The sequence below is a fragment of the Dromiciops gliroides genome, chromosome 3 (genome assembly GCF_019393635.1).
Source record: "Dromiciops gliroides isolate mDroGli1 chromosome 3, mDroGli1.pri, whole genome shotgun sequence".
NCBI classification, from domain to species: Eukaryota; Metazoa; Chordata; class Mammalia; order Microbiotheria; family Microbiotheriidae; genus Dromiciops; species Dromiciops gliroides.
Genome location: NC_057863.1, coordinates 183,398,923 through 183,408,488, shown reverse-complemented (window position 1 = coordinate 183,408,488; position 9,566 = coordinate 183,398,923).

Here is a 9,566-nt window from a genome sequence, read left to right as displayed (position 1 = left end):
TGCTTCTTAATAAATGCTTAAAAAGTCTAAACTCTTGCTAAAGCTTCTAATTTAATGGCAACCACTCATTAGATTTTTATACAGTATAGCTAGAATTTTAGCCCCTTATAGCTCCTATTCACATTATACTTAATGGAAGTAGAGGAAACCATAAAACAGTGTCCACTATGAATTTATATAGTTGCTATTGTTCAGTTGTGTCCAACTCACTGTGACCCCTTTGGGAGTTTTCTTGGCAAAGATATGGGAATGGTTTACCATTTCCTTCTACAGCTCATTTTAGAGATGAGGACACTGAGACAAACAGGGTTAAGTGACTTGCCCAGTGTCATACAGATAGTAAGTGTTTAAGGCTGTATTTGAACTCAAGAAGATGAGTTTTTCTGACTACAGGCTTGGTGTTCTATACACTTTGATAATTTTGGAGAGATCAATTCCAGTTAAAATATGAAGTCGAAGCCAGATTGCATAGGGTTTAAAATAGAATGAAAAGAAGTGGAGGTGCTAAATGTAGATGTCTCTCTCAAGGAGTTTAACTACAAAAGGGAAGAGATATATAAAATGATAGCTTCTTCTGATGGTAGGACTAATGAGAGACTTTTAAGGATGGGAAAGACATAAGCATATTGGAAGAGCTTCATGTGTGAAAATAGGGATAGTGGATTTTAAAAAAATTATCCCAGTTGAGATTAGGTAACAGATTCATACTGCACCTAGGTGGCAAGCAATATGATATCAATTGTACATGTGAAGTCATACAAAACAAATTTCCATATTATAATGGCTCCCTGTTAACTCCAAATTGAAAAATTTCTATTTGGATAGTAAAGCCTTTTATAAACTGGTCTCTTATTACCTTTTCGGGTTTTTTAATGCTTTCCTCTTTCCTACGAACTCTTTATCTTAGCCACAATAGGTTACTTGATTTTCCTTGCAAAAACATTTTATCTCCTTTCTCCATTCCTTTGCATAGGCTAACCCCATGCCTGAAGTGCTCTCCCTCCCCACCTCTTCTTCCTTAGTTCCCCTAGCTTTTTTCAAGTCTCAGCTCAAATCCCCCTTCTTCAGAAGCTTTTCCTGGGCACCCAGACTTATCTGGTGAAATGACTGTCCATCTACTCTGTTTAACTACATAGTTAGTTCTTAATAAATGCCTATTTATTGACTGAATGAATGAGCCATTTTAAATGGGTCCATTTTAATTCTTTGAAGACTATTGGAGAGGATTTTGGGAAGATTGCAGTTAGACAATTTTAGGCTCCATAAGTTCTTCCTGCACCAAAAAGACATAACATTGCCTCAGAGTGAAGTTAGAGCAGCAGAAATAAAACAGGAGTGGGGCAGAGCACTTTACTTTCTAAAACAACCTGGGATGTCCAGGGGTGGAGATTTGGCTGGTGGCAAAGTCCAAACTCATTCAGTACTACTCTGCTGAATCAACAAAAAATGTGCCTCTAGGGGTATCTGGGGTTTTAGAGGCACTTCAGTCTCAGAACTTTCACCTCAAAGACAGTGTTTGGAGTCAAAAAGGATGAGTAGGACCGAACGGACCAAGGAATAGCAAGTATAGCTATGCTGATATTGACATGATTCTGGGTTGTAACCTGCGGGGAGAAGGAGTTAGGCACATGTCGCATGAGTGTAGTGTGATGGCAGAGGGGCAGAACCCTGCTGATTGTAGGCACTTGCAGGAGAGCATAGTCTTTTGGTTTCAGTTCCAGGGACAGAAAGGACAGTTGTGGTGTTGAACCACTGGAGGGACCAATGGGGAAAATAGAACATTGTGGGAGCAAGCATGACTAAGGTCCCTGCACATGGCTTGGGGTAGAAAGGAGGTGCCAAGCTCAGCCTCTACATAGAGATGAGAAAATAATAGCAAGAAGGACACAAAGTCTGGATCATCATTCCCTTATAGCTTCTGGACAAAAACTTGATTATAATAATAGTTGCTAAAAACAAAATTAACAAATAAAAATGAGTAAATAGAGGATAAAGAACTCAATCATATTCAGAGAAAGATAGTACAGCTAAAAAAGCACTCTTTTCAATGTTTCATCAAATGTTGAAGAACAAAATAAGTCTTGGAAGAAAATTAAAAAGGACCTTTAAAAAATCACATAAGTATAACCTATATCTGATTGCTTAAACACCTCAGGGAGGGGGGAGAGAAGGGAGGGAAGAAGAGATAGAATTTGGAGCTCAAAACTTTAAATAAAATTTTTATTATATTAAAAATGAAAATAAAAAGAGCAAGGAAAAAAATAAGAGCAATCTAAGAAAATCAAGAAAACTATGAAAAGAAAGTTAACCAACTTGAAAGAGAGAATCAAAAACTTAAGGTAGAAAATATTTTTTTTGAAAACTAGAATTGGGCAAGGGGAAGATAAAGGCATTATGAGACACAAAGAAGTAAGAAAACAAAAATAAAAATAATGAAAAAGGAATATAATTTGAAACATCTCATCAGAAAAATATCTGGAGAACAAATTGAGGAGAGAAAATATAACAATAGTTGGACTACCTGAAAGGTAAAGATCAAAAGTGAATTTTGATATAATAATCCAAGAAATTTTCAAGGACAATTGCTCTGAAGTTCTAGAACAAGAAGGCAAAGCAGAAATAGGAGAATATCCACCACCTGAAATGGACCCTTAGAAAAAAATTACAGGAATATCATAGCTAAGGTTCAAAGTCCCAGGTAGAGAGAAAATATTGCAAAGCAACAAGAAAAATGATAGTTAAATATCATGGAGCTACAATGAGGATTACACAATATCTTGTAGCTACTATGTTGAAGGACTATACATCTTGGAATACTATATTTTGGAGAACAAAGAGTGCTGGTGTTACAACTAAGGGTCCACTTACTCAGAAAAAGTTAAGTTTAATCCCTGACAAAAAAGGGACATTTAATAAACTGAAAGACTTTCAGGGTATTTGTGACAAAAACAGCAGAACTGAATGGAAAAAGTGACAGAAGATCCAGGAGAAATATAAGGTAAATATTAAATATAAGGAACTCCATAAGGTCAAATTGTTTACTTCTTATGTGTAAAAATGTTATTGGTACTCTCATGATTATCATCATTATTTGCATAGTTTGAAAGAAAGGCTTGGGCTGAGCTGTGTATGATGGGGTGAGTCTAGAAAATAAAACTATAGGGGGAGATAAAAAGGAGTAATATATCTCCATACAAATGAGGCATTAGAGGAAGAACTGATACATAAGAAACAAATTAGGGGGACAGTGAATTGTGCAGGGACCTTTTTTTCATTGGGAATGGGTTAAAGAGGGAACAACATATACATTTAGAAGGGAATAAAAGTCATGTAAATTCAGAAAGAAATGAGTGCAAGCATATAGGGTGGGGGAGAAGATAAGGGAGGGACTCAGAGGCATAGGTAGGCTAAGGAATAGGAGGGCAAGGTGGTGGGGAGAAGTAAATTATAGGAGTGAAGAGGGATAGGGTAGAGTGAGCAGGATAGTGAGAAAAATTAGGAAGGAAGGAAACACATAATAAATTATTATAGTTTAGAATGTGAATGGGATGACTGTACCCATAAAACAGAAATGGATAGCAGATTAAAAATTAGAATTATATAATATGATGCTTTCAAGAAACACAATAAAAATGAGGTATACATACGAAGATAAAATAAAGAGAGGGAGTAGAATTTATTATGTAAAAAAGCAGGGATAGTGATCATGATCTCAGATAAAGTTAAAGCTAAAATAGATTTAATTAAAAGAGAAAAATAGGGAAATTACATTATGTATCACCAATATTATTCAATATTGTTTTAGACCATTTAAAATAACTAAACAGTATAAAATACCTGAGAATATACCTGCTAAAAAGATACAGGATAGGGGCGGCTAGGTGGCACAGTGGATAAAGCACCGGCCCTGGATTCAGGAGTACCTGAGTTCAAATCTGGCCTCAGACACTTAACACTTACTAGCTGTGTGACCCTGGACAAGTCACTTAACCCTCATTGCTCCACAAAAAAAACCAAAAAAAAACCAGGATCTACATGACCATAAACATAAAGCACTTTGTACAAATAAAATTAGATTGATATAATTAGAATAATATTTATTATTCATGAGAAGGTAAAACCAATTTAATAAAAATTACAATTTTAGCTAATTAATGTATTTATTCAATGTCATCCCAATTAAATTACTAAAAAATCAACTTAGAAAAAATAATAAAATTAATTTGGAAGAACAAAAGGTCAGGAATTTCAAAGAAATTTTGGGGAAAAGATGTAAGGGGAAGGAGATTCTGCAGTATCAGACCTCAACTGTATCATAAGATAAGATCATTGTTGAAGTCTAAAATGTTTAATTTCAATTATTATAAATTAAAATATTTCTTGTATACATATAGCCAATATAGTCAAGAATAGAAGGAATGCAAAAAATTGGGAAGAATCTTTCATAGACAATCTCTCAGATAATGTGATTTTGTTGGAATACTGTTGTGGTGTAGAAAATAACTTGATGGTTGATTTAGGAAAACCATGGGGCAGCTAGGTGGCGCACTGGATAGAACACTGGCCCTGGACTCAGGAGTACCTGAGTTCAAATCAGGTCTCAGACACTTAACACTTACTAGCTGTGTGACCCTGGGCAAGTCACTTAACCCCAATTGCCTCACTAAAAAACAAACAAACAAACAAACAAAATAAACAAACAAAAAAAACATGGAAAGACTTGGATCAATCAAAGAGGATGCTATCCACCTTCAGAGAAAGAGATGACAAGTGAAAACATGCTTTGTGTGGTTTCATATTTATGTATATTAGTGTATATGTGTATGTTTATACATATCCATCCATCTATCATCTATCTATCTAACTATCTATCTATCTTCTATCATGTTTAATTGTAGCTTTCTTTAGGGTGGTTTGAGGGGATAGGGGGAAAAATAAAATAAAAAGTACATGGCAGGGAACAAAAGAAAATGTAGAAAGAAGAAAAGAAAAGCTGGGTAGCTTTGAAAACAATGTGTAGTATTTATGATATAGGATTTCTTTTCTTTCTTTTATTTTTTGGTGAGGCAATTGGGGTTAAGTGACTTGCCTAGGGTCACATGGCTAGTAATTGTTAAGTGCCTGAGGCTGGATTTTAACTCAGGTCCTCCTGAATCCTGGGCTGGTGCTCTATCCACTGGGCCACCTAGCTGTCCCTCTTTTTTTTTTTTAAAGCAATAAACATTTTTATTTATAGTTTTGGACTCCAATTTTTTTCCATCCTTCCATCCTTCCCCTCCCCCCTTCCTGAGGTGGTAAGCATTCAGATATATTTTATACATGTACAATTATGTAAAACATTACCACATTAGTAATTTTGTATAATAAAACTTGAATAAAAGAAAAAAAATGAAACAAAGTAAGAAATAGCATGCTTCAGTCTGTGTTCCAGGAATATTAGTTCTTTCTTTGGAGGTGGATAGTATGCTTCATCAATTGTCCTTTGGGATTGTCTTGGATCATTGAGAATAGTTGCCTTTCACAGTTGTTCATCAAACAATATCACTGTCTCTGTGCACACAGTTTTTTTGGTTCTGCTCACTTCACCTATACATTGGTTCATACAAGTCTTTCCAGCACTTATGAAATCATCCCACTTGTCATTTCTTATTGCACAACTAATATTCCATCACCATCATATAGCACAGTTTGTTTAGCCATCCAATTGATGGTAATTCTTTGATTTCCAAATGTTAGCTACCACAAAAAGAGCTGCTATAAATATTTTTGTACAAATAGGTCTTTTATCTTTTGGGGGAGGTCTTTGGGATATATCTAGCATTGGTATTGCTGGATCAAAGGGTATGCACAGTTCTATAGCCCTTTGGGCATAGTTCCAAATTACCCTCCAGAATGGTTGTATCTTTTCACAATTCCAACAGTGGATTAGCATCCCAGCTTTCCAACATCCAATATTTTCCATTTTTGTCATATTTGTTACTCTGATAGGTATGAGGTGTTACCTAAGAGTTGTTTGAATTTGTATTTCTCTGATCAATAGTGATCTAGAGGGGCAGCTAGATGGAGCAGTGGATAGAGCACTGGCCCTGGATTCAGGAGTACCTGAGTTCAATCCAGCCTCAGACCTTAATACTTACTAGCTGCGTGACCCTGGGCAAGTCGCTTAACCCAATTGGCCTCACTAAAAAAAAAAAAATAGTGATCTAGAGCATTTTTTCATATGATTATAGATAACTTTGATTTCTTTGTCTGAAAACTGCCTGTTCACATCCTTTGACCATTTATCAATTGGGAAATGACTTGTATTTTTATAAATTTGACTCAGTTCTCTATATATTTGAGAAACGAGGCCTTTATCAGACATAGGTGTTTCAATAATTCTTTCCAGTTCTTCTGCTTCTCTTGTAATCTTGGTTACATTTGTTTTCTGTTTTTTATTCTTGTGCAAAAACTTTTAAATTTTATATAATCAAAATGATCTATTTTCTATTTTGTTTTATTCTCTCTATATTCTTTGGTTCTAAATACTTCTTCTGCCCATAAATCTGACAATTAAATGATCCCATATTCTTTTGATTTGCTTATGGTATCACCCTTATACTGTAAATCATGTACCCCTTTTTTTCCTTTTTTTTTTTTGAAGCAATTGCGGTTAAGTGACTTGCCCAGGGTCACACAGCTAGTAAGTGTTACGTGTCTGAGGCTGGATTTGAACTCAGGTCCTCCTGAATCCAGGGCCTGTGCTCTATCCACTGTGCCACCTAGCTGCCCCCCATGTTCCCATTTTGACATTATTTTAGTATACAATGTGAGATGTTTGCCTAAACCTAATTTTTGCCATATTGTTTTCCAGTTTTTCCAGTAGATTTTTGTCAAATAATGAGTTTTTTGTTCCAAAACCTTGGCTCTTTGGGTTTATAATATATCAGATTACTAAGTAATTTATTATAGTGTATTTGTACCTATTCTATTCCACTGATTCACCTTTCAATTTCTTAGTCAGTACCAGGTTGTTTTGATAATTTCCACTTTATGATAAAGTTTGAGATCTGATACTTCTAGACGACCTTCTTTTGTATTTTTTTCATTTATTCCCATTATATTCTTGAGCTTTTGTTTTTCCAGATAAACTTTGTTATTATTTTTTCTAGATCTATAAAATATTTTTTGATAGTTTGAATGGTATGGCACTAAATAAATAAATTAACTTAGGGCTGTCATTTTTATATATTGGCTCAGCCTACCCATGAGCAATTAATATTTTTTCTAATTATTTAGATCTGGCTTTATTTGTGTGAAAAATGTTTTGTAGTTCTGGTCATATACTTCCTGTGTTTGTCTTGGAAGATAGACTCCCAAGTATTTGATATTGTCCACAGTTATTGTAAATGGATTTTCTCTTTATATTTGTTGTTGCTGGACTTTGTTGGTAATATATAAAAATGCTGATAATTTATGTGGGTTTATTTTGTATCCTGCAAATTGGCTAAAGTGGTTAATAATTTCAAGTAACTTTTTACTTGATTTGCTAGGATTTTCAAAGTATAACATCATATCATAGGCAAAGTGTCATAATTTTGTTTCCTCATTACCTTTTCTAATTTCTTTAATTTCTTTTTCTTCTCTTATTGTTATAGCTAACATTTCTAATACAATATTAAATAATAGAAGTGATAATGGGCATCCTTGATTCATTGTATTGGGAAGGGTTCTAGCTTATTCCCATTACAGATAATGCTTGCTGATGGATTTAGATAAATATCACTTACCAATTTAAGGTAAGCTCCATGCATTCTAGTGTTTTTAATTGGAATGGGTACTCTATTTTGTCAAATTCCTTTTCTGCATCTATTGGGATAATATATGACTTCTGTTGGTTTCGTTATTGATATGGTCAATTATGCTGAAGGTTTTCCTAATATTTAATGAGCCCTGTATTCCTGGTATAAATCCCATCTAGTCATAGTGTATGATTCCTGTGATGTACTGCTGTAATCTTTTTGCTAATATTTTATTTAAAATTTTTACATAAATATTCATTTGCAAGATTGGTCTATAATTTTCTTTCTCTGTTTTGGCTATTCCTGATTTGGGTATCAGCACCATATTTGTCTCATAAAAGGAATTTGGTAGGACTGCTCTACTTATTTTTTCAAATAAATTATATAGTATTGGGATTAATTGTTCTTTAAATGTTTGGTAGAATTCACTTGTGAATCCCTCTGGTCCTGGGGATTTATCTAGTTCTGAGAGGGGATGGTTAAGGGCCACACTAGCATAGTTTTATTATCTATTTTTTCCTGTAACTAATTCTTCTCCTTCAAAAATTTAGATGCTATACCATTTGGTGCAAGTATGTTAAGTATTGATATGACTTCATTGTTTAGGGTGCCTTTCAGCAAAATATAGTTTCCTTCTTTATCTCTTTTAACTAGATCTATTTTTGTTTTTGTTTTGTATTATTATTTGTATATTTGTATCATTATATATTTTATATATATTTGTATCATTAAATGTCCATTTTTACCCCCTGAAAGAGTATATTCAATTTTTCTGGTTAGGCCATTCTTGGTTACAAACCCAATTCCCTTGCCTCCCGGTATATTATATCCCAAGCCCTGCTATTATTCAATGTGAAGCTGCCAAATCCTGTATAATTCTGACTGTAGCTCCATGATATTTGGATTGTTTCTTGTTGGCTGCTTGCAATACTTTCTCCTTGATCTGTGGCTATAATGTTCTAGGAAGTGTTCATTTTGCGATCTTCTTTAGGTGGTGATCAAGGAGTCTTTTTTTAAATTATAAAAGTATTTTATTATTTTACAGTTACGTGTAGAGATAGTTTTCAACATTTGCTTTTATAAGATTTCTAGTTTCAAATTTTTCTCCCTCCCTCTCCCCCCTCCCCAAGACAGCAAGTAATCTGATATAGGTTATAAATGCACAATCACATTAAACATATTTCTGTATTAGTCTTGCTATGAAAGAAGAATAAGAGCAAAAAGGAAAAACCTCAAAAAGGAAAAAAAAAACAGAATCAGGAATGGCTATACATATTTTTGCACATGTGGGTCCTTGACCGTTTTTATGATCTCTTTGGGGAAAAGACCTAATAGCAGTATTGCTGGGTCAAAGGGTATGCACAGCTTTGCAGCACTTTGGGCATAATTCCAAATTGCTCTCCAGATTATTTGGATCAGTTTACAGCTCCACCAACAATTCATTAGTGTTCCATATTTTCCACAGCTTTTCCAACATTTATTATTTTCCTTTTTTGTCATATTAGCCAATCTGATAGGTGTCAGGTGGTACCTCAGAGTTGTTTTGTTTTTTTTTTTTTGCAGGGCAATGAGGGTTAAGTGACTTGCCCAGGGTCACACAGCTAGTAAGTGTCAAGTGTCTGAAGCTGGATTTGAACCCGGTACTCCCTGAATCCAAGGGCCGATGCTTTTACCACTGTGCCATCTAGCTGCCCCCCCTCAGAGTTGTTTTAATTTGCATTTCTCTTATTAGTAGTAATTTAGAGAATTTTTTCATATAGCAATAGATATCTTTGATTTCTTCAT